General features: G+C 38.3%; 1 long non-coding RNA gene across 1 annotated transcript in view; it reads left to right on the forward strand.

The window, feature by feature from the left end:
• The window catches only part of LOC109263366 (uncharacterized), a 105,346-nt gene extending 81,614 nt beyond the window's left edge, over window positions 1–23,732 (forward strand). The window contains exon 3 of the long non-coding RNA XR_002078176.2: window positions 23,667–23,732. This is a non-coding gene — a long non-coding RNA (uncharacterized LOC109263366). The remainder of the gene's footprint in view (window positions 1–23,666) is intronic.
• The last annotated feature ends 495 nt before the right edge of the window (window positions 23,733–24,227 follow it).

Here is a 24,227-nt window from a genome sequence, read left to right on the forward strand (position 1 = left end):
AATACGTACTCTTGGGCATTACTAGTGGAAATGCAAACTACCAGATTCTGACACTATTTAGCAAAGTTACATACACATTTATCCTCTGGTCAAGCAGCTCCACTTCTAGGAATGTGTCCCAAGGACATAATCTATCCCCAAAGTTATGCCTCCAAGTTATGTCCAAGACAATTTATTGAAGTAGTATTTGCAAGAGCAAAAGGCTAGAAGGCACATTTGTCCACAATAGAGGACTGGTTGAATAAATTATGGTATAACCACCTCCTGGAGTGATATGTGACTGTAAAAATAAATGAGGACCACTATGTAACTATAAAAACAAACAGAAATGAGTATGTCTGTATACTTTCATGACATTGACATGATTGCTGAGCTATGTTGTTAATATATTGTTAAGTGGAAAGAGTAAGGTGGAGAAAAATGATCAACAAAAGGGGATATGTATGTATGTTTTTGTTTATATACATATCTTTTATATGTATATGTATGTAAAATCTCTAAAATATCAAATGGAAATGAAAACATGGCAAACAGGCACATGAAAAAATGCTCAACATCACTAAACATCAGGGAAATGCAAGTCAAAACCACAATAAGATATTATGTCACATTATATCAGATTGGCTACTATCAAAGAGACAAAAAATAACAACTGTTGGAGAGGATGTAAAGAAAAGAGTACCCTCTGTTGGTGGGAATGTAAACTGGTGCACCTGTTATGGAGAACAATATGGAGGCTCCTCAAAAAATTAACAATAGAACCATATGATCCACCATTTCCACTTCTGGGTATTTATCTGAAGAAAATGAAAATACCAATTTGAAGAGATATATGTACCCCCTATGTTCACTGAAGCATTATTTACAATAGACAAGATATGGAAATAACCCAAATGTCCACTGATAGATGAATGGAATAAAGATGTGGTGTATATATAATAGAATATTACTCAGCCATAGAAAAGAATGAAATCTTGCCATTTGCAACAACATGGATGCACCTAGAGGGTATTGTGCTAAGTGAAATAAATTAGTCTGAGAAAGACAAATACCATATACTTTTACTTACATGTGAATTCTAAAAAATAAAACAAACAAACAAAACAGAAACAGATTCATAGATTCAGGAAACAAACTGTTAGTTACCAAAAAGGAGAATGGTTAAGGGGTGGGCAAAATAGGTGAAGGGGATTATGAAATACAAACTTCCAGTTATAAATAAATCCTGGGGATGTAATGTACAGCATAGGGAATATAGTCCATAATATTGTAATAACTTTGTATGGTGACAGATGATGACTAGACTTATGGGGATCATTTACTAATGTATAAAAAACCAAATTACTATGATGTACACCTGAAAATAAGAGGATATTGTATGTGATTTATACTTCAATAAAACGAAAAGGAAACAAATGAATCCAACTAAGTATCAAGTTGGTGACATAGCCACATAAAGGTCTATTTCCAACATATTTTAAAACACATCTCTCATGATGTTTTCCCTAAAATCAAAAAGTGTACCTTCCAGAAAATAAAAAAAAAAAAAGAGAGGGAGGGAGCCAAACCAAAAGAGACTCTTAAAAACTGAGAATAAACTGAGGGTTGATGGTGGGTGAGAGGGAGGGGAAAGTGGGTGATGGGCATTGAGGAGGGCATCTGTTGGGATGAGCACTGGGTGTTGTATGGAAACCAATTTGACAATAAATTTCATATTAAAAAAAAGCCCACCTTACAGAATTGTCTGACTTCAGCTCTGCAGTACAAAATACGTAAGATGAGCCTGGAATATCTTATAACATAAAATGAAGAATTAAAGACCATGGGATCATGACAAAATAATTCAGGAGCCAACTTGAAGGGATTTTGATTAATTAAAAATGGAACAGATACCACCTCATGCCTGTTAGAATGGCTAAAATGAAGAAGACAAGAAACAAGTATTGGTGAAGATGTGGAGAAAAAGGAATTCTCATGCACTGTGGGTAGGAATGTAGATTGGTACAGCCACTGTGGAAAATGTATAGAGGTTCCTCAAGAAATTAAAAGTAGAAATACTATATGATTCAATAATTCCACTATCAGGTATTTACTCAGGAAAAACGAAAACACCAACTCGAAAAGATATACACATCCCTGTGTTTACTGCAGCATTATTTACAATAGCCAAAACATGGAAGCAACCTAAGTGTCTATCAGTAGATGAATGGATAAGGAAAACATGGTATATACACACAATGGAATATTACACAGCCATAAAAAGGATGAGATCATACCATTTGAGACAACATGGATGGACCTAGATGATATAATGCTAAGTGAAATTAAGCCAAAATGAGAAAGTCAAATACCAATATGATTCCACTTACAAGTAGAATCTTAAAAAAATGAATAAACAAACACACAGCAGAATCAAAACTATAAATACAGAGAACAAACTGGTGGTTGCCAGAGGGGAGGTGGGTAGAGGGTTGGGCAAAATGGATGAGGGGGAGAGGGAGATACAGACCTCCAGTTATGGAATGAGTAAGTCACGGGAATAAAAAACAGAGAGTAAGGAAAACAGTCAATGATATTGTAATAGCAATGTCATGGGACAGATGGCAGCTATACTTGTGGTGAACATAGCATAATGTATTAACTTGTCAAATCACTAAGTTGTACACCTGAAACTAATGTAGCACTGTGTGTCAACTATACTCAAATTTTAAAAAATGGGATAATTTGAGCGTCAATAAACAAGGGACTAATATCTGCAATAGATGAAATGTACAAAATACTTTTAAATTCATGAGTTCATAATGATAGTAAAAGTAAAAACAGAAAAATCCTTTTATGGATGCTAGGGAATGAACTCAATTTTTTGAAAATTGATAAAGAGAAAGAAAGATCAAGCATTTTACCTTCTTTCCTGTTCAAAGTAGACCCCAGGGCAATCAAATCATTGATGAAGGAACAATTCTCTTAAAAGAAACATTCAAGCTAAATGAAGAAAGAATAGAATGAGAATCATCTCCATTTTGCAGCCACTAATGAAACAACTCAGCCAATGGCCTTCAATGTCTGCTAATATCACAAAAAGAGACGACCAGGTATAATGACATAATGTGCTTCTTGAGGCCTGCATTTAACCACACATGGGGTATTTTTGTCAAAAAAAATCAAACCTAAATTTAATCAAGCCTTTGGACCTAATTAGTAGTTTGCAGTAAGAAATAGGCAAAGAGGGACATGTTAAATGACACTATGGGGATACAGCTGGTAAAATTCATAGTGTGAGAAATGATTCAGGAAAAAAATCCTGGTCTGTTCAATAACAAACAGCAAGAGAGAGAGAGTACTACAGACTGAAGTATGAGATGTATCAGTTGCAACATATAAGGACCTTGATTTCAATGAGTAGCGAGTTTAATTACTTACTGGATGTTTGATGATATTAAATAATTGTTTCCAAGTTTTCATATATGTTAATGGCTCTGTTAAAAAAAGAGTCCTTGTCTTTTAAAGATAGACCGATATGTTTACAGACGAGATTGTGTGATGTCTAGGATTTGCCTCAAGGAATCCAGTGTTGGTGGAGCAGAGTGAACGAGTTATAGATGCAACATGATTGGCCAAAAGTTGGTAATTGTTGAGACTAGGTGATAGGTGATGGGTTCATTATGTTAGTCTTCTATTTTAGTATATGTTTGACACTTTGCATTAAAAAGAGAGAAGAGGTATACTTAGAGATATGCCTTTCTTTCATAGGTATGGTGAAACCATGGAATAAACTGGCCCTTTCTTCATTAAATGGGAAGCTTAATTGCCATTTTGGAATTTTTAGAGTATTGTGACAAAAGCAGGTGTATCCCCTATAAAATGCCATGGGTCTTCCTAGAGGTGTTATGTGCACTTGATGACTTCTAGCTCAGTGCGTCCCCTCTAGGACACTGAGAAGGACATTAATGATTTTGGTTCCAAGGTCAGCTCTTGCATCTTGTTCCCAGAAGGCTGCACCAACAGAGTGCTTTGAGTAGCACTCTGCTACTCTGCTACTCCCCTCTGTGTAGTCTGTCAGTGGCTGACCAGGTGCTGAATGGGAGTCAGGTGGACCCCTTACCAGGAGCCATTCTAAGAACTCCATCTTAATTTGCTGAGTGAGGCTGTCAACTGAAATTGGTTTTCTGAAGGGAAGAGTAGATTTCCTATTACCATTGCCAGAGCCGTTGTTCCCACCAGTGGTATTTTAATTGCATACCAAGCAGCTGTCTGCATATTTTGTTGTCCAACATGTCTAAATTTGTTCCCCAAATGATTCCAGTGCATTTTCTTTTTCAGCAACAGAATGGAGTATCTTAAAGGAGGATGTGTTGCACAGACATTTATCAGGGTGAGGCCCCTAACTGTCTGGAATTGATACAATGACTTACTTTAACATCAAAAATTTAATTCTTGAAATGGTAGAGTCCCTTCTTTCACACATTTGGAGGCAATATTAAGAATACAAGAGGTATAAATCATTGCTATGGTATGGTTGATAAAATTTTTGTCAACTTTAGATTATTTCTGTCTGGAAATAAAACTGGATATGTTGATCTCACCGCATTTTATTACCTGTTCCCATAGGTAGCTGAGGGCATATTCCCACAGAAGAGTGTTCTCAAAATGTTCCCTTGGCCTGACTTAGCTTGAGAAATAAGGCTTAAAGCTATTGGATTATCTTTGGGTTGGGAAGCAGGAGGCTAGTTCAGGACCAGAATTCAGACCTTTTCCACACTCGTCCTGGTTGAATCTGTTGATGTTGGCCTGTGCCTGTCCCTAGCTGTGTCACACATTCAGAGACTTTTTATCCCCAGCAAGTGTGTCCAGAAAGCATCAATGTGAAATGGAAGACAATGGCCTACTCCAAGTGTGTGTCACTTGTCAAGACCTTGTGTCTTGATACGGAGTTAGAGCTGAGTCTACTAAAGTGTCTGGAATTCCATTCTGAGCCTGTGCTATTTCTGGATTTTCTGTCTTAGATGCATCATTTCAACTTGGAGAAGGAATAAGTAGAAAATAAACCCTCATTTATTTTTAAATATTGTGCTCTTGTCATGGGGAAATCATATTGTCAAAGTGCTTCAATATCTGACTTAAAAACAAAAGCAGAGTTTCTTGGTCAAAAGTAAACTGAGATAAGTTCAAAAACACTCATTTAGTTCACACTGTGGAAATTTTAGTCCTTTCTTGCATTTGGCCAAGTGTGGCAAAACTGAGGAAGACATTGTTTCTTTCTTCAAAGAATTCTCAGCATAAGAAACCCGACAGTTATAAAACTAGACCTTTAATGTTCATGGATTTGATATTAGAGATTTTGACTCTTCTGAAGTTATCCTCAAGGCCTAACAGGGAGCCATTTAGAATTTTGCTGAAACCAGATCATTGTCAGGGGAGGGGGATGGTCACTGAACTGGTGATTGAGTCCAGCAGGCTCCCCCATCTCTTCCCTCCCTCCACAACAGTCCTTTTGGAGCTCAGTTTTGTTGTTATGTACTCCAGCACCAATTTTATAGTGTAGACTATAGGCTTGGTGATACTGAGGGATTTGCTGATATGTGATGATTTCAGGAGTGCTAAGCTGAAGAGAGATCTCACAATGTGAGAGTCAGCAGAGAAGCACTGACCCAGCCTAGATGGGTCAGAGATGGCCCCATGTAAGATAAAATGCCCTAGCTGAGCTGAAGAGAAGTGGTGGGAATGGGCCAGGGGAACACATAACTGGCAGTCACTGATGATGTGGAATGAATTTTGCATTCTCTTCAGAGAAAATAGGACATTCATAGAGCAGGGGGGTGGACAGCATGACATATTTTGGAAGGAAAGTAAGCAATTCATCTGTTCAACATTTGATAAATATTTATTTATTGAGCATCTCCTACATGTTTAGGTTCTGTTGTAGGGGTTAGGGATATAGTGGTGAACAAGACTGATAAGCTCCCGTTTTCACAGAGCTTGGGGAAGATAGTAGTTAAATAATCAATAAATAAACAAGATAATTTCAGACAAATATAACTGCAAGAGGATATACCAGAGTGATTAAGACTCAGGCTAATAATTTAGTGTAGTACTTCTCCTAGGGCTTTACATTAAAAAGGCTGCTTATTTATTTGTTCATAGGATTGAATGTCTAATTATGACATTTTAGAGGAAGTTTTATGTTATAGCAGAAGAGTCCTTTTGACTGTCTCTCGAATCATCCAACATGATATTGATCTTGTCCATGAGAATGAATGGGGGCATAGGCAGTATATGATAAGGGAGAAGAGGGGAGAAACTAATAGTGTTAGGCTAGGAAAGAAGAGGGAAAGAGTGGTAGAAAGAATGAGAAGACCAGGGTGCATATTGTGGAGTGGATTATTAAAAATAATTGCTGGCATTTTTTGAGTGCTTATATTGATCAGGCATGGTGCTAAGTGATTTAGATATAGTAACTTATTTTATCCTCACCACAACACTCTGAATTAGTTATCGGTATCGCCCTCATTTTATACCTATGGAAACTGAGGCAGAGAGGGATTTGATGACTTGTCCAAGGGCTTAAAGCCAGAGGTAAGCGTCAGCCGAGACTGTTTCCTCAGTCCAAACTCCTCCCCATGAATTTCACTGCTGCTGCCAATGGCCTGGGACAGCTTCCTGGTGCTACATCCATTTATGTGCACACAGGATTGGGAGACTCATCTTTGCAGTCTTGGAGCTGGGCCAGCCTTGTGATTTTGCAAAAACGATTTTATTCTTTCTAGTGTCATAGCTTTGGGCTCATTTCTGTTTTGCCTCCTAAGAATGTCACCCAAGTAGACTTTGAGGATCCAGGGAGAAACGTATAACCCAATACAGGGTGTTATCAGAATCTCTGTTCCCCTCCTACGGGGATGAACACGCACATAACCTAGACTACTGGATGGCCTGTGAAAACTCTGGTGCTTTAGAGTCATGGAAATGAAAACTGGAAAGGAAACATAGGCATTGCCTCAGTGATGTCATGATGATGAGAATCTAGAGACAAATTCCAATACCTTCAGGAAAGGTGACTTCACAGCATTCTTCAGTCATTCATTCCTATGTCTAACCACCCTGTGATCAGCATATTTCTTTTCCTCTCTTAGTCTTATACTTAACTGTGACTTCTTTGCAGATGAAGTGGCCAAAGGGTACTTCGAGGTGGGCTGAATTGAATGCTGTGAGCAAGAGGAGATGTCAGCTTCCTTCCCAGCAACCTCCACCCCAGCCCTTTCCCTTTGATACAACTGAACTCTCTCCAGAATTTTCAGTTATTTGGGATAAATACTCACCTTTTGACAGAGCTTTTTCTGGACTTTCCCGGGGAGTTTCACACGTTAACCTTAAGCCTGAGCAGTGTATTTTGGGGAGGATTATATGATGCATATAAAATTTTCTAGTTTCATGCTCGATTTGTAAAATACTTCTGGAATTATAATTTTATTTTTGTATATCAATTATTGCAAAATTGCTTCTTTGTATGGAAATGAACGTTGATTTGCATGATGGTAGACAAGAAATACCACAATAATATTTTTAAAATAATGCTACATGAGGGACAGGGCTGGGTTTGTGCAGCAGAGGCCCAAGTCCTGGCTCCATTGCTCACTGGCCGCCCTGGAACCTGTAGCTTAAATATTTCATACCTCAGTTCATTCAGCTGAAAATGCAAAGTTTAGATGATATCATTTTAAAATTCTTTCCAGTTTTCAAAATTAAAGACTCCAAACTCTTAGAAACCAAAAGTAGGGTGGTGGTTCCCAGGGACGAAGAGGAGAGAGGAAAGGAGAATTGTTAATGCGTATAGAGTTTCAGTTTTGCACTATAAGAAAGTGCTAGAGATGTGTTGCACAACAGTGTGAATACAGTTAACACTACTGAATTATAAATTTAAGTGTTATGTGTTTAAAAAATTTTTTAATGTTTATTTATTTACTTAGAGAGAGAGAGAGAGAGAGAGTGCAAGTGGGGGAGGTACAGAGAGAAGGAGAGACAGAATCCCCAGCAGGCTCTGCAACATCAGCGCAGAACCTGATGCAGGACTTGAACTCATGAACTGTGAGATCATGACCCACGCTGAGATCAAGAGTTGGATGCTTAACCGACTGGGCCATCCCTAAGTTATATGTGTTTTTTACCACAATTAAAAGTCACGAACACTAGCAGGTTTCTATGTTTTGTATCTCAGTAAGGATAAAATTTTTTTAAAATTTGGAACATGAATACACTAAAATTGTAAGTCATATTTATCTTGACGTCTACGTGAACTTGAACTCCCAGACACATCTAACTCCCTACTTCAGAAGGCACACTCTCTCTACCTCTGTCTCTTTTTCTGGGGAGTCTCTATAGGTTGTCCCTTTTGGGTGCATTTTAATGGCGAGGAAGTTGTCACAGTGCTCCCAAAGTGAAGATTGCTTGTCTGGATTCATTTATCTTCAAGAACTTTTTCTTCATGATGGGCCTGGAAAAATTTAGCATTTATCTCCAACATGGGAAATATTATCCTGCAGTAGTCTTTTCAAAGCTTGTCCTCAAAGCCAGAGAGTTGGCAAAGGCTTACATTTGGTTTTGGAGCAAAGAGAACTGAAGTGATTGTTGCTTCTGTTCAGAGTGTGTGCCTGAAGGAGGTCCTCCACGTTGCTTTTTCAACACTTTGTTGGATCCTCTGTGTTGACATGGTAACTTGGAGGAGAGTTGAGCTGCTCTGTGAACATCAGAGCATCAAAATCTAGTGGGGCCAGGGGGTACTTCGAGGTGGGCTGAATTGAATGCTGTGAGCAGGAGCAGATGTCAGCTTCCTTCCCAGCAACCTCCACCCCACCCCTTTCCCTAAACTGTGTGTGTGTGTTTGTTTGTTTGTTTATTTATTTATTCATTTGGTACCAGTAACATTTCTCCATTGTATATATTGATACAGAATACATTAGTCTTGCTGAAGCTTCAGAAAGTTTTAGAAAGGAAAATGTGAATATTCTTCTACTGAACATTTAGAAAATTAAGACTACTGTGCCTACCAAAAAAGTAAAAGAAAATAGAGATTCCACAAAGGGACAAATGCCTTTAGTAATGGTGAACTTCATTGGGCTACTCCTGTTGGGATGTTGTGATGCCTGTCTTACCTTCTATCGTTTATGGAAAGCTGTGGACTAACTCAAGGCACAAACTAACTCTGCATGTTTCCCTTGTGGTAAACTCTGGCTTTCTGATCGCTTCAGGGCAGAAGAGAGGCAATGCTCGGTGGGCATGTGGCTTTGTGCTGGTGATGGTGGGCTGGGGGGGGCGGGGAGGGATGTGGGATGGGTTCTCCAGCTGAAACCAATAAAATCCACCTTGGAAGAATTCTGCAAAAGTCAGATGATGGCTTGACAGTCTCAAAATGCTCACACAGTTCCAACAGATGTGCAGTCCTTTAAAAAAAAAAAAGAAGAAGAAAAACAAGTTTCATGGAAAAAAAATAGGCAATGGTTCTGAATTTGTCTCCCCACCCCCACCCTATGTCTTCCTCTAGGTCCATGATCATAAGCACTTACTTCTGAGTGATGTTAATTCATTAATCATTGCAAATACCCCCTGTTCAGACATCTCTGAAGTTGGCCACAACATTTCTTGATTTTTGGTAGAAGTGTGGTCAGTTTCATCCCCATTGATTTTGTCTGGGTGGAGAACAGGCTCCGTGTTAAGTGTGCTCAGGGGCCACTACTAGCCCCAGGGGTTTTGCATTTTGATATGTGGCTAAGAAAACATCCAGGCTTTCTACTTTACTGGGTCTGGGTTATCTTTTAAGTTAGTATTACTGCACACCTTGCAACTTGTAGAGAAATGGGTGCTGAGTTGCTATCTTAAAAATGTTTCTCCCTTTCTTTTGCCATAAATGATTCTTACTTCTCAGAAACTTGCACATAAATTGTTTATAACAACATTGTTCATATTAGCCAAAAGGTAGAAACAGCCCAAGCATCCATTGATAGATAAATGGATAACCAAAATGTAGTACATAAATAAAATCGAATATCATTCAGGTATAAAAAGAAATAACGTACTGAGACATGGCATAAATTAGATGAACCTCAAAAAGACACAAACTGTATGATTCTTATTATGTGATAAATCCAAACTAGACAAATCTATAAAGTCAAAGAGAAGGTGAAGTTGGTGGGGGGTGGGGTGGGGAATTGTATGGGTATTTTTGGCCCTTGAACTAGGCACAGTTACTGTTTAGCTTATTTCCTTATATTCTCCCCCAGAAATTTATACATTCATGGTATATCATTTTCATAGTATATTATTCATAATACCATTTTCTTTTTTTAATTATTAAAATTTTTTTAAAAAACAGGGAGGGGGACAAAACATAAGAGACTCTTAAATATGGAGAACAGAGGGTTAACTGGAGGGGTTGTGGGAGGGGGGATGGGATAAATGGCTAAGGGGCATTAAGGAATCTACTCCTGAAATCATTGTTGCACTATATACTAACTAATTTGGATGTAAATTAAGAAAATAAAATTAAAAAAATTTTTTTAATGTTTATTTTTGAGGGAGAGAGAGAAAGCACAAGCGGGGGAGGGCCAAAGAGAGGGGACAGAGGATCCAAAGCGGGCTCCGTGCTGACAGCAATGAACCTGATGTGGGGCTTGAACTCATGAACTGCAAGACCATGACCTGAGCCAAAGTCAGACACTTAACCAACTGAGCCATCCAGGCGCCCGACATACCATTTTCTTAGTGGCAGATGTATTCTTTTGAAGAGTCTATACATCTGTGTTCATATCTAGCTCTGATTGCAACTGAGAACTCTGGAAAATTGGTGGAATCTCTGGAACAGACAACTTGAGATGACTAATTGGTTAGCTTTGCACAGCCTTATGGGTCAGACTACAACAAATACAGTTTTATTTTCTCTTTTTCTTTATTTCTTTCACTGAAAATCTCCTTTACTTCTGTTCTTTTATTCAATTTCCTTGGCTGGTTTCCTACGTCGAATGTTTTAATAAAGGAAAGAGTTTTTCTCTTGCTTAGTATTCTACTGGAGCCTCAAAGTAATGGGAGATGCTAAAGTGAGCCTGTTTGTAAGAGTAGAACGCCATAAATCCCACTGTCACTGGGCAATGGTAATTCATATTCTGGATAAGAGTGTCTCACTAGGAGGAGAACATGACTGGGAGGAGGCTGTAGAGGAGGATGGAGAGAATGAATAGAAGGCAGGTAGAGAAGTCCACTGGGGCCCATTAGAAGTGGAAGAAAAGCAACAAGAGTGGACTTTTAGAGTACTGGGGCCTTTGCATGCATTGTGAGGCAAGACTTAGAATAGGGTCACTGTGCTCCCCTGTTCCACTATACAATTCTGGATAGAATTGTATTTCAGTTTCGTGGTCTGCTCTTTTTTTTTACATCCCTTAGCCACAAGAGACAAGGAGAACAGTTTTTCTCCTAAAACTAAGGACAACTTAATGTTGAGTAAATTTAGTGTTGAATCACTTGGGGGCCAGAGTGACCAACCAAATTCAAGCCAAAGCAGTGCAAGGTTCAGGTTTCATATACTGAGGGTGAAAGTCAGTGTTGTTCATAAGGAAAGGGCTGCAAAAACTTTTTAAAGACCTTTGGACTTTGGGTAACTTGGTCAATGTTGAGATGAGTTAAGTGAAAATTAACACATACATTGAAGTTTATCTTGAAGCACATGGGTTTTAAAATGATAGAGGTTAATTAGCATAAGAGTCTGAGGAATTTCAGGAAAATGCTTCTTGTATTGCATTTCTAGACATAGAAATTCTTAGATAAGAATTCAGATTATCCAGAAGATTCTGAAACCAGATCAGATTACTCATTTTTTACAAATACTTGTTCTTGCCATATCAATTGGTGGTTGTTTCACAAGAGTTTCAAAATATAGCTAAAAGGGACTGTTCTTAAAAGAATAAGGTTTTCATGTAAGAACATCATTGTTTTTGGAATAAAATCTAAAATTAAGGCAACAGAAGATTTATTTGACCTATTCTTATATGAGAGTTTCATGTTTCTCCCAGCTACATTCTCAGAGTGCCAAAAAGGAGTACCTTTAATCACAACTGATTGGATCATGTGTGGGCATGTGACCCAAGATGGACTAATCAGATTTTATCACCTGGAGAAATATGGAATTGGGGCATGGTGACTGTACCAGTTCACTCTGAGTATCTGGGGAGTCATGTTGAATTGGAAGATGAAGTTGCCATTGATAAGTAGATAATTAAATAGAGAAGCTGGCTTGAAGAGAGAAGATAATTAAATATGTATGCAGAGACACACAGAATTAAGTGAATATTTGGTCCCAAAGAGAGAGAGGGAGCAAAGGTGCCTGATGACTTCCCAGTTTCCCTAAGGCCCCACTCTGTTTCCTCTATTTGGTCTGCTTAAGATTCTCCTGTGTTCTCGTAATAAACTTTTCATTCGTGCTTGCTTGGGTGAGTTTCAGTTTCTCACAATCCCCAAATGATCCCCAAATAATTCAATACTCTGCCTATTCCCCAGAGCCAGAACCTCTAGGGCAAATAGTGATTTCCTTCATTTTAAAAGCTTTTCAGGGATGGGGATTCTAACTCTCATAAAAGTCTATTGCAGTATTTAGAAACCTTTAATTAGAGTCTTTTTTATTCCATACCAAACTTTTACAGAGATGAGAGCCCTTTTTTTGTTGTTTCTTTTTGTCCAACGGGATAGGTAACAGTTTCATTTCTTACTCAAAGTAGATTTAAGATCCTTCATTAATATTTCCCAAACTTGCTTCATTATAGGAATCGTCCAGGAGGTATGAGTTAAAAATTCAGATTCCCTGTGTCTTTTTCTGGATCTGATCCAGGAGGTCTGAGGTGGAGCTAGGAATCTGCATTTTTAACAAGCATCCTTAGTGATTCCTATAATCAGGGAAGTTGAGAAACATTGTACTTAAAGGTAGTTAATAAGTTATCCCTTGTGATTTACTGTCTCCAAAAAATTTCCTCACCTCTAATTGCCTCCCCACCTATGTCTACAAGTTCAAACTCCATTCTCTTTAAGGCTCAGAACAAATGCCAATGTCTTCATGATCCCACAACTGGAGGAAATCTCTTCTTTCATTTTAAGTATAGAAGACAATTCCTGAACAGTGCTTGATGCAGTACAGTCTATCCTTGACCTTATCTGTGGCTCTTTATGGAATTTGTTCTACTTTGCCATTATGATTCTTCAGCTACTTTTTGAATATTTCCTGTCAGACTGTATACCTATTCACTCTGGAATTCTTTGGAGCACCCAGCAAAGGGCTCTAGAAAAAGTAGATTCATGTGGTATGTGTGTATAGGGACTGAGGGAGATCCTCTTTCCTGGAAGCCATTCAACAGTAGCTCAGGGGTAGGTTATAGTGGGACACACACCCCCCTTTACCTGGCATTGGGAACATTTACTGAATTCTCTCAGGCCAAGTCCAAAGAGGGCTTGCTTCTTAATGTCTGTCTCCCTACCCTACCCCATTGAGAGAGGCTCAACAGTTTTGAGATCTTTATCAAGAAAAGGTAGAAAAGGGTGAGTGAGTGAAGGACCTGATTTTGGGGAGAATGTAGAATTTGTCAAGATGCAATGGTATCATTCTCCTCTCTTTGCCTTGGAGAAGAGGAAACATTTGATTTGTTCCTTTGACTGTCTACAAGATTGGGGTACTCAGAATACTCTTCTCTCTATAGTTAGGAATGGGTGATAGTTTCTTCTCTGTGCCCCTAAACCCTAAACCATCAGAATGTGTAATACTGCTTGTGAGAAAAAGGAGCAGGAAAAGAGATGGCAGAAGAGAGAGGGAGTTCTAGGATGGGGTGGATGGTAGTTCCCACTGTCTGCCTTCCCACTGTTTGACTTGACAAGGAATTCTGGGAGTTCCCTGTGGTCAAATGGAGACCTCAAGTGGGGACTGATCTTAAGTTCGCTTAATTTTGGTAGCAGCCTCTAGGGGTGATATTTATTTGGGCAAAGGGAATTGAGGCCCAAAAGGATATGGATTGGGCTGTCCATTTTGGTGAATGATGGTGGGGAATAAGAGGCATAGCCACAGAACCTCAGCAGACTTCTCATCTAGGGGGGCATTAAGGAGGGAGAGGTCACTGAGTGCCCTTTGAAAAACAACATGTGCACCCCCATGAGACAGTCAGCATTTGGCTGCCTGTCATGGTGAAAGAAGCAGCAAAAAAGGACCAGCAAAAGGGACAGTGGACTTACTATCTATGATTTTTGGCTACTGAAGCAAGAGGTGCCAGACCTCCCCAGCACTCACTAAAGAAACTTTTGCAGTGACCATATGCTAGAAGGGTAAAGAAGGAGGAAGAAAGGAGGGAAGTGAGAAAAAAGAGTGGGAGAGCAGACCAACCCCCACCTCCCCAACCCAAGCAGCTTGAATCAATAGTTCAGCTAGACCTGGAGAGAGAAGGAAGCTTTACACAGGACCTGAGATGGTTTTAATTGCAAATAAATGATGGGAAAATAATGGAAGTGACATTTTGTCAGAAGGGAGATTTTGTTAAGGGAGGTAGCTACTCAGCAGAAAGGAGATTTTGAAATGGTGACACTAGTAGCTGTTAATTAGGAAATTTCAATAATCCAAGCTCATATTTCTTAGTCCAGCCAGTTACATATGCAATGAATAGATTTTCTATTGAATTTCATTCTGTCATTTTTCAATATGGACCCTAGACCAACCTCTTTACTCAAATAAGGGAATGACCAGTGCCATTACAATGGAAAGACTATTTGCCAACTCTTGCACAACAATACCACGTTGCCTTTCTGACAGTCATACAAAAATGATGCATAAATACACTGAGCTGCCCATTATAATGCCAGTTCCTTTTTTCTTCATTTGGAATTACTCTTTAACTTTTATTTTATGTTTATGTGTTTGTTTACTGTTTTACTGAGGTATAATCGACACAATCAAGACAATGAACATGCGTACTACTCCCCAAGTAGTACAAGGAAGTACTACTTCCTTGTGTCCTTTTATAATTCTTCCTTCCTGCTATTCCTTTTTACTGTTCTCATGCCCCACATCTCCCATCCTCCAAGGGCCCAGGCAACCACTGATCTGCTCTTGGTCATTTTTAGATTAGTTTGCGCTTTATAGAATTTTGTAAATGGAATTATGCAATGTGTAATCCTTTTTTTTTTTTGGCTCCTTTCATTCATCATAATATTTTGCAATTCATTCATGTTGCAGTGTGTATTAACAGTTCATTCCTTTTTATTTCAAGCACTTCATTGTGTGGATATACCACAGTTTCTTTATGCAAACACTTGGTAATAGCCAATTGAGTTGTTTCCAGTTTTTGGCTATTGCATATAAGGTTGCTCTAGGGGTGCCTGGGTGGCTCAGTCGGTTAAGTGTCCAACTGCGGCTCAGGTCATGATCTCGCAGTTCGTGAGTTCAAGCCCTGCGTCAGGCTCTGTGCTGACAGCTCAGAGCCTGGAGCCTGTTTCAGATTCTGTGTCTCCCTCTCTCTCTGACCCTCCCCTGTTCATGCTCTGTCTCTCTCTGTCTCAAAAATAAATAAACATTAAAAAAATTTTTTAAAAAGGTTGCTATAAACATGAGTATACAGATCTTTGTATGGACATAATCTTTAATTTTTATTCAGTAGATACTTAGGGATTTGAATGATTGGATCACATGGTAAATATATGTTTAACTTTTTAAGAAATTGGCAAACTGTTTTCCAAAACAAGTACAGCATTTTGTGTTCCTACTAGTAGCGTATGAGAGTTTATTTTATCCATGTCCTTGCCAACATCTCTTAAGTTCAATTTTCTTAATTTTACACATACTATGAACTATGTAGTGGCATCTCATTATGGTTTTAATTTGCATTTCTCTAATGACTGATGATAATGATTAACATCTTTTCATCTTGTTTGCCATCTGTATGTTTTCTTTAGTGAAGTATCTGTTCATTTTCTCCACATTTTTAAAACCTTGGTTTATTTCTTTTCTTATTATTGTGTTCTTTTTGGAGTTTTTTATATATTCTACACACAAGACCTTTATCAGGTAAATGACTTATAAATATACTCTCCCAATCTGTGGTTTGTATTTTATTCTCTTAACATTATCTTTTGAAGAGCAGAAATTTAAAACATGTTGAAGAAGTCTATGTAATTTTGTTTGTGTGCTTATTTATTTATTTACAAATCATGCCTTTGATGTTATATCTAAGAAATCATTGCCTCACTAAATTTATGTTTTTAATCCATAAGCATTCTTAAAGAGCATCATTTTGGTTTTAGCCAGATACCTTTATTTATTTGTTTATTTTAATTAATATGAAATTTATTGTCAGATTGGTTTCCATACAACGCCCAGTGCTCATCCCAACAGGTGCCCTACTCAATGCCCATCACCCATCCTCCCCTCCCTCCCACCCCCCATCAAACCTCAGTTTATTCTCAGTTTTTAAGAGTCTCTTATGATTTGCCTCCCTCCCTCTCTAACTTTTTTTTCCCTTCCCCTCCCCCATGGTCTTCTGTTAAGTTTCTCAGGATCCACATAAGAGTGAAAACATATGGTATCTGTCTTTCTCTGTATGACTTATTTCACTTAGCATCACACTCTCCAGTTCCATCCATGTTGCTACAAAAGGCCATATTTCATTCTTTCTCATTGCCACGTAGTATTCCATTGTGTATATAAACCACAATTTCTTTATCCATTCATCAGTTGATGGACATTTAAGCTGTTTCCATAATTTGGCTATTGTTGAAAGTGCTGCTGTAAACATTGGGGTACAAGTGCCCCTATGCATCAGCCCTCCTCTATCCCTTGCGTAAATTCCTAGCAGTGCTATTGCTGGGTCACAGGGTAGATCTATTTTTAATTATTGAGGAACCTCCACACTGTTTTCCAGAGTGGCTGCACCAGTTTTCATTCCCACCAAGTGCAAGAGGGTTCCCGTTTCTCCACATCCTCGCCAGCATCTATAGGCTTCTGATTTGTTCATTTTAGCCACTCTGACTGGCGTGAGGTGGTATCTCAGTGTGGTTTTGATTTGTATTTCCCTGATGAGGAGTGATGTTGAGCATCTTTTCATTAGCCTGTTGGCCACTTTAGAGAAGTGTCTATTCATGTTTTCTGCTCATTTCTTCACTGGATTATTTGTTTTTCAGGTGTGGAGTTTGGTGAGTTCTTTATAGATTTTGGATACTAGCCCTTTATCTGGTATGTCATTTGCAAATGTCTTTTCCCATTCCGTTGGTTGCCTTTTAGTTTTGTTGATTGTTTCCTTTGCTTTTTATCTTCATGAGGTCCTAATAGTTCATTTTTGCTTTTAATTCCCTTGCCTTTGGAGATGTGTCAAGTAAGAAATTGCTGCGGCTGAGGTTGGAGAGATTTTTTCCTGCTTTCTCCTCTAGGGTTTTGATGGTTTCCTGTCTCACATTCAGGCCCTTTATCCATTTTGAGTTTGTTTTTGTGAATGGTGTAAGAAAGTGGTCTAGTTTCATTCTTCTGCATGTTGCTCTCCAGTTCTCCCAGCACCATTTGTTAAAGAGACTGTCTATTTTCCATTGGATATACTTTCCTGCTTTGTCAGAGATTAGTTGCCATACTTTTGTGGGTCCAATTCTGGAGTCTCTATTCTATTCCATTGGTCTGTGTGTCTGTTTTTGTGCCAATACCATGCTGTCTTGATGATTACAGCTTTGTAGTAGAGGCTAAAGTCTGGGATTTTGATGCCTCCTGCTTTGGTCTTCTTCAATATCACTTTGGCTATTTGGGGTCTTTTGTGGTTCCATACACATTTTAGGATTGCTTGTTCTAGCTTCGAGAAGAATGCTGGTGCAATTTTGGGATTTCATTGAATGTGTAGATAGCTTTGGGTAGTGGTGACATTTTAACAATATATATTCTTCAAATCCATGAGCATGGAATGTTTTTCCATTTCTTTATACCTTCTTCAATTTCCTTCATAAGCTTTCTATAATTTTCAGCATACAGATCTTTTACATCTTTGGTTAGGTTTATTCCTAGGTATTTTATGATTCTTGGTGCAATTGTGAATGGGATCAGTTTCTTTATTTGTCTTTCTGTTGCTTAATTATTAGTGTATAAGAATGCAACTCATTTCTGTACATTGATTTTATATCCTGTGACTTTGCTGAATTCATGTTCTAGCAGACTTTTGGTGGAGTCTGTCGGGTTTTCCATGTATAATATCATGTCATCTCCAAAAAGTGAAAGCTTGACTTCATCTTTGACAATTTTGATGCCTTTGATTTCCTTTTGTTATCTGATTGCTGATGCTAGAACTTCCAACACCATGTTAAACAGCAGCAGTGAGAGTGGACATCTCAGTCGTGTTCCTGATCTCAGGGGAAAGCTCTCAGTTTTTCCCCAGTGAGGATGATGTTAGCTGTGGGCTTTTCATAAATGGCTTTTATGATGTTTAAGTATGTTCCTTCTATCCCGGCTTTCTCAAGTGTTTTTATTAAGAAAGGTTGCTGAATTTTGTCAAATGCTTTTTCTGCACTGATTGACAGGATCATATGGTTCTTTTCTTTTCTTTTATTAATGTGATGTATCACATTGATTGATTTGCGAATGTTGAACCAGCCCTACAGCCCAGGAACGAATCCCACTTGATCATCGTGAATAATTCTTTTTATATGCTGTTGAATTCAATTTGCTAGTATCTTGTTGAGAATTTTTGCATCCATATTCATCAGGGATATTTAGCCAGATACCTTTAGATCACCAAATTCTATTCCTGTTTTTTCATAGTGTTCCCAATTTGTTGCCGACCATTCCAGTGACATTGTGTTGCTTATCCTGCCAGCTAAGTTGCTGATAAAGCCATTAATGAATGTCAACCATCTCACTCAGTGACATCCCTTAACTTGAGTTGAGTATAACCAAATTTTGGGTTTAGTCCTCTGGTTTATTGTGTGCGCTCACACATCAAAATATTCTAGACAGTGTATTTTTCAATTATTCATAAAAATGTCATATTTGGAGAATCAGATTCTCTGGAAGTATTGTTTTTTTTCCTTTTTGACATCATCTATCTATTGAAGAAGAAAACTAAATTGACCCGGCATAATTCTCCCTCTGGGTTCTCCAAACATTTTACACACACCTATCTTTTAGACTCACCTAATTTAGATATTGATTTACACTAGGCACAAATAATCAGTGACATGAATGAGCATATTTTCAGATACATGATGACTAGTAAATATCCTTTGAACCTCTTCTAGATATTAGTTAAATTGACTTAAAATTTTGGGACCATTTCTACCTTTTTTTTTTTTTAATTGAAGGAAGCACATCACTAATTTTTTTTTCACTTCACCACTCTTCAGGGTTCTCTTCTGAATTCAGAGCCCTCTGCCTCTTCTCTTGACTTCTTTTCATAAGGTTTGCAGAGAGCTCACATTGCATCATAAGGAATTTACCTCTCCATTAGGCTTTTATTGTTCAGCTTGTCATAAACCTCTTATTTATGGCTTATAATCACTCTTCCTGGGTGTGTTGCTTCCAGCTCCACACATGTCATAGAACAAAGTTTACTCATACTATTTTCAACCACAATTCAACATGTTTCCCTTTGTATTTCCTGCGTGGCTGTTTTCCATCAGATTTCCAATTCTTATCTCTGCCTTCTTTGACATAGTAGCTCTGTTGGAGACTCAGCCTTATTGACTTTTGTGGAACAATCAGACCCATGATTCTTCCATACATCTGTCCACCATCTTTCTACAAAGAGGCTAATTGTCTTGACATGCCAATTTGTCAACATGAAAGTATATTTTATGTGAACTCTGTCTGTGGCCCTTTTAGAAAATTTAGAGATTTGAAAGTATTTTGTGCATTCAGCTTCAGTATGATCTTGACAGTTCTGGGAGATTCTGAAAATACAACAAATAAATGAATACATGATGAATAAATAAATAAATAAATAAATAAATAATAACATCTTCATCCCCAGTGGGCTCTTAAATGAAATGTATATATTCACTTATTTATTCAGTGATGAATAAACCTGGTGCTTGACAACTGTTAAGTAGCATGCTTTGGCTCCATCTTCTTCCACCTGCTTTGCCTAGGTTACTGCTTTACTGTTATAAGAGTTCTGGAGAGAGGATTTTGGATTGATCTGAAGTAACATGTGAAAATGTGGTCATGGGTTCCTTATAGTCTCCAGTGGAAATTTGTCCACATCAGAGAACCTTTGCATGAGGTGGCATGACTGGGTTTATGTGTTCCAGGGAGGCCTAGTATTTGACAAGTTGGGAATGTTTTGGATTAAAATGGAAGCACGTTGGCAGAATGATGTGGGGAAGCTTGCATAATGTATAATGCCTGTCAGCACCCTGCCCTGATCGAGCCAGTGCTTATGAGTCCCTCAGTTTAATGAGTCCAATATACACCTATGAGTTTTTATAAGCTAACACCAAAGCAAGTTAGAAAAAGTTGAAACACATATGTTTTTTGACCAACTGTGATATTCTCAGGGACTCACCCATGAGACTTTAAAATGCCTATAAAATTTTCTATTGGAAGCAGTTTCTGGCAGCAAGAGTGTGCTTAGGGTCTAAATTTACACAAGCCTATGAAGGTGTGTCACCTTCATGATCTGAAGGTCTGCCTTGTGGTGATTCCTTCTTCCCCATTTTTCTATAGTCTTGCATTCATTTATTTTGGCTAGAAGCTGAAACCTTTTGCTTAATCTAATGCCCCTTGATCCATATATTTATTCAAATTTTGAAAGTCCTGGAATTACCAAAAGCATTCATGAGTAGTAGAATTGAGTGCTTGTAATAGAATTATCTGGTTAACTGAGGCTTGACAGTGAATGCATTTTTGTTTCCTTCCTTACTGATGAAAATCCTATTTGAACACTTCCTAACCTTAGTAAGTTCAATATAGTAAGCATAAGCTATTTTTTTCTCTAATGATTGAAAACATTGTGCTGAGGTCACATATCTGAACATTTTCTCTCATTTGGAGCAGTCCTTAGCATACAGTAGGTGCTTGGTGAATATTGCTTAGGAAAAGTGAATGAATTGCAAAGTACTGCCATTACAGAAGATGTGAGAGAAGGACTTAAATCCACACTGACACCAGGGTATGCATTGCCTGTTTTCCTGTAAAAGATTGTCTCCTACTCTTTATTATTTTTTTCTAAGATGGAATGCAGAATCATTCAATTAACTGTGAAATTTAGATGAGTTCTGATTAACAAATGATATTTTTCTCCTTGCGTCCTTTGTAGAGAAAATATTCAAAAGACTGACATTATTAGTAAGAAACAGGTTTGCTCAGATGTAGCTTAAGACACTGTAAAGCTGTCTTGAGCATTCAAGAATGTAGTGGGTTTTGTGTGTGCCAAAACCCTTTAGCTTATACCATCCCAACTCCAAGATCAGAAAGTTCAGTGATCCACAGAGTCAAAAGGGGTGCAGCTCAAGCCAAAAAGAGTGACAGGATACACTGTATATATTGTATATTGCCCTCTTTTAAGAGATGCTTTTTCAAAGAAGACATGAAATGAGAATTCCCTAGCCAGGCTCTCTACTCTCATCATTACAGCATAATTGGCACGATGGTTTCCCTGACATCTGTACCAAAGATGTTGCTGATTGCTGAACGCATGATATTGGCAATAGTTGTCAGCTGTTCTGGGTTAGCGTAGCTGATGTAATCACCAAAGTTTCATTCATAACAAGAGCTCATCTTATATGGCCCCTTAACCACTTGAATATGGATTTGTGCTGTATGGGTCAAAGTTCGAGTATATATGCAGCGTGAAGCAGTCCAGAATGTTCTGGTAGGTATTTTATTTGCCAACAATGTTTCTTTCAGTTCTGTCCAATAAAAATAGTTTGAGTGGATGGATGGTGTGGAGAGACAAGGTTCTTATACCTATAGGTCTCTCTGATCTTTCATCTTTCCCCCTGAGATCTCTACTACACTTTTCATCAAAAGCACCAGATACACGCTTCGTCAGGATTGATTCTCATGGCTGTTTCACAGCAATTGATGATGTGTGCTTTCCTTGTGTAGCCATGTGCATGGTGTAACTGATCTTCCTTGTTTAGCAGTTAATAAGCACTTTTCTTTGCCTGGCAGGCTCCTACTTCTCTTTTAAGACTTGGCTCAAGCATTCTCTCTGTAAGACTCATTTCTTGACACTTCTCCTGCCCCCAACACTTCTGCTTCTGCTCTCATAACATCATGTGTTTATGTCTGTCAAAGCACTCATGGCACTGTATTGAAATTTTGTGGTATATATCTGTCATCCTCTCTAGAGTGTAAGTTTTTCTAGGTCAGTGGCTGCCTTGGATTTCAACTCCAATTTTTCTGATTTTAATCCCCCCACAAACTCTTCACACTTTGTCACACATGGGTTACAAAGTGAAGCTATGGATGCCTGAGTTCTGGAAATTTCTAAGAGCAATACATTTAATTTAAGCACACAATGTTACATGACTGCGCACAATCAAATCCTTCTTTTAAAAATTTTTAAATGTTTTTATTTATTTTTGAGACAGAGAGAGACAGAGCATGAGCAGGGGAGGGCCAGAGAGAGAGGGAAACACAGAATACGAAGCAGGCTCCAGGCTCTGAGCTGTCAGCACAGAGCCTGATGCGGGGCTTGAACTAATGGACTGTGAGATCATGACCTGAGCTGAAGTCGGATGCTCAACCGACTGAGCCACCTTCTTTTAGAGTCCAGAGTGCTAACCATTACACGATGGAACCAAGCCACCTTCTTTTAAAGAGAGACCAGTATCTGAGGGCTCTAGCAAAGCACATACCAGGGGCCAAACTCATTTAAGAGTTGATTGCCATTGTCTTAAGTTTCCTATTGTGAGCATGATCTTTGTATAGAGGTAGATTGGCTGGAAATGTTTAGGGTCTGTGCTTTATTTCCCTTTTTTTTTTTTCATGGTTTTGTAAGAAGATGGGAATCTTAAGTGGTCTTACAGGTTGAGAGAATGATGTTGGTTCAGAATGGGTGGCTGTGAGCCCATGATATATGGAATGGAGGAGGGCTTCACCTCTTTTCTGCATTAACTGTGAGGAGTAAATGCTACTGAATGGGTTCAGAGACTTTCCCCCAAATGTTTAATTTCCCTCTTGAGCAGAATATAGCAGAGTTATGTAATCTCAGATTTGGAAAGCACTTCAAAGATTATGTTAATATATTGGTGACAGATAGATTGGGTAGATAATTCTAACTTCCCATATCCACAATGCTCAGTAGTTGGTTAATAAACCAACCATTAGCTCTTTTCTCAGACAAATGCTTTGCATTAACAAAAGGTAGAGACACTTAGATTGATTTGCTTTGTTAGCCTGATCCATTACACATACCACTTGATACAGTATTCCCAAGTGGTGTATATATGTTTCTAGAGTAAAATTCAAAAAATATTTTACCAATATATGTTATAACTGTACATGTCTTAGTCACATTCTCAGGTGTACAAAAAAAGTAACTGTCTTTAATTTCCTGTCACTTGAATTTATTTCTATCTCTCTATCTACATCTTTGCAGAAAATGAAATCTTAGAAAATGCTAGGCAAATATAATCATCTTAGATTAAAACTCAGTCTATTCATGTTTTCATTCTGCCTCTTTCCCCAGGCCATGCCTTCATTTTCCAGGATTCCATGCAGGAACTCTTGGACTCCCAACAAGCTCCCATTGGAGCTTAACAGGTAGGGGACACAGGCCCAAGGATTCTTAGAAGTTGTCATCAGGCAACTCTTCCTGCCACTCTCTAGTCCTTCTCTAGTCTTGTCTCATGGAATCTTTATTGAATCTAAACTGACAAACTCATGATAACCAGTATTACTTCTGTCCTTGTTGTTCAAACCAGGACTCAAATGATGCAGAGGATTCAGGAATTTTCAGCTCAAAAGGCTTCTTCACAAAGCCATAGTTTCTTCTAAAGATTCATGATTGTGTTTGAGCCACAAAAACTGAGTCTGGATCACTAGATGTTGGGCATATTGGAGTTGATTTTATTATAAACTTTTATGGCATACATATATATCATACATGTATAGTTTTTCATGAGTGAATATTTAAAAAAAACCAAACTGATCAGTAACTTTCTGTATTTTGGCAGTACAATTCAACTCTGAAAGTATGAGGCTGGAACACCTGGCTGCCTGGACTGCTGGTGGCAGGGACTCTAGGAAA

This window comes from Panthera pardus, unplaced genomic scaffold (genome assembly GCF_024362965.1).
Source record: "Panthera pardus isolate Hobbes unplaced genomic scaffold, ASM2436296v1 HiC_scaffold_17, whole genome shotgun sequence".
Lineage (NCBI taxonomy): Eukaryota > Metazoa > Chordata > Mammalia > Carnivora > Felidae > Panthera > Panthera pardus.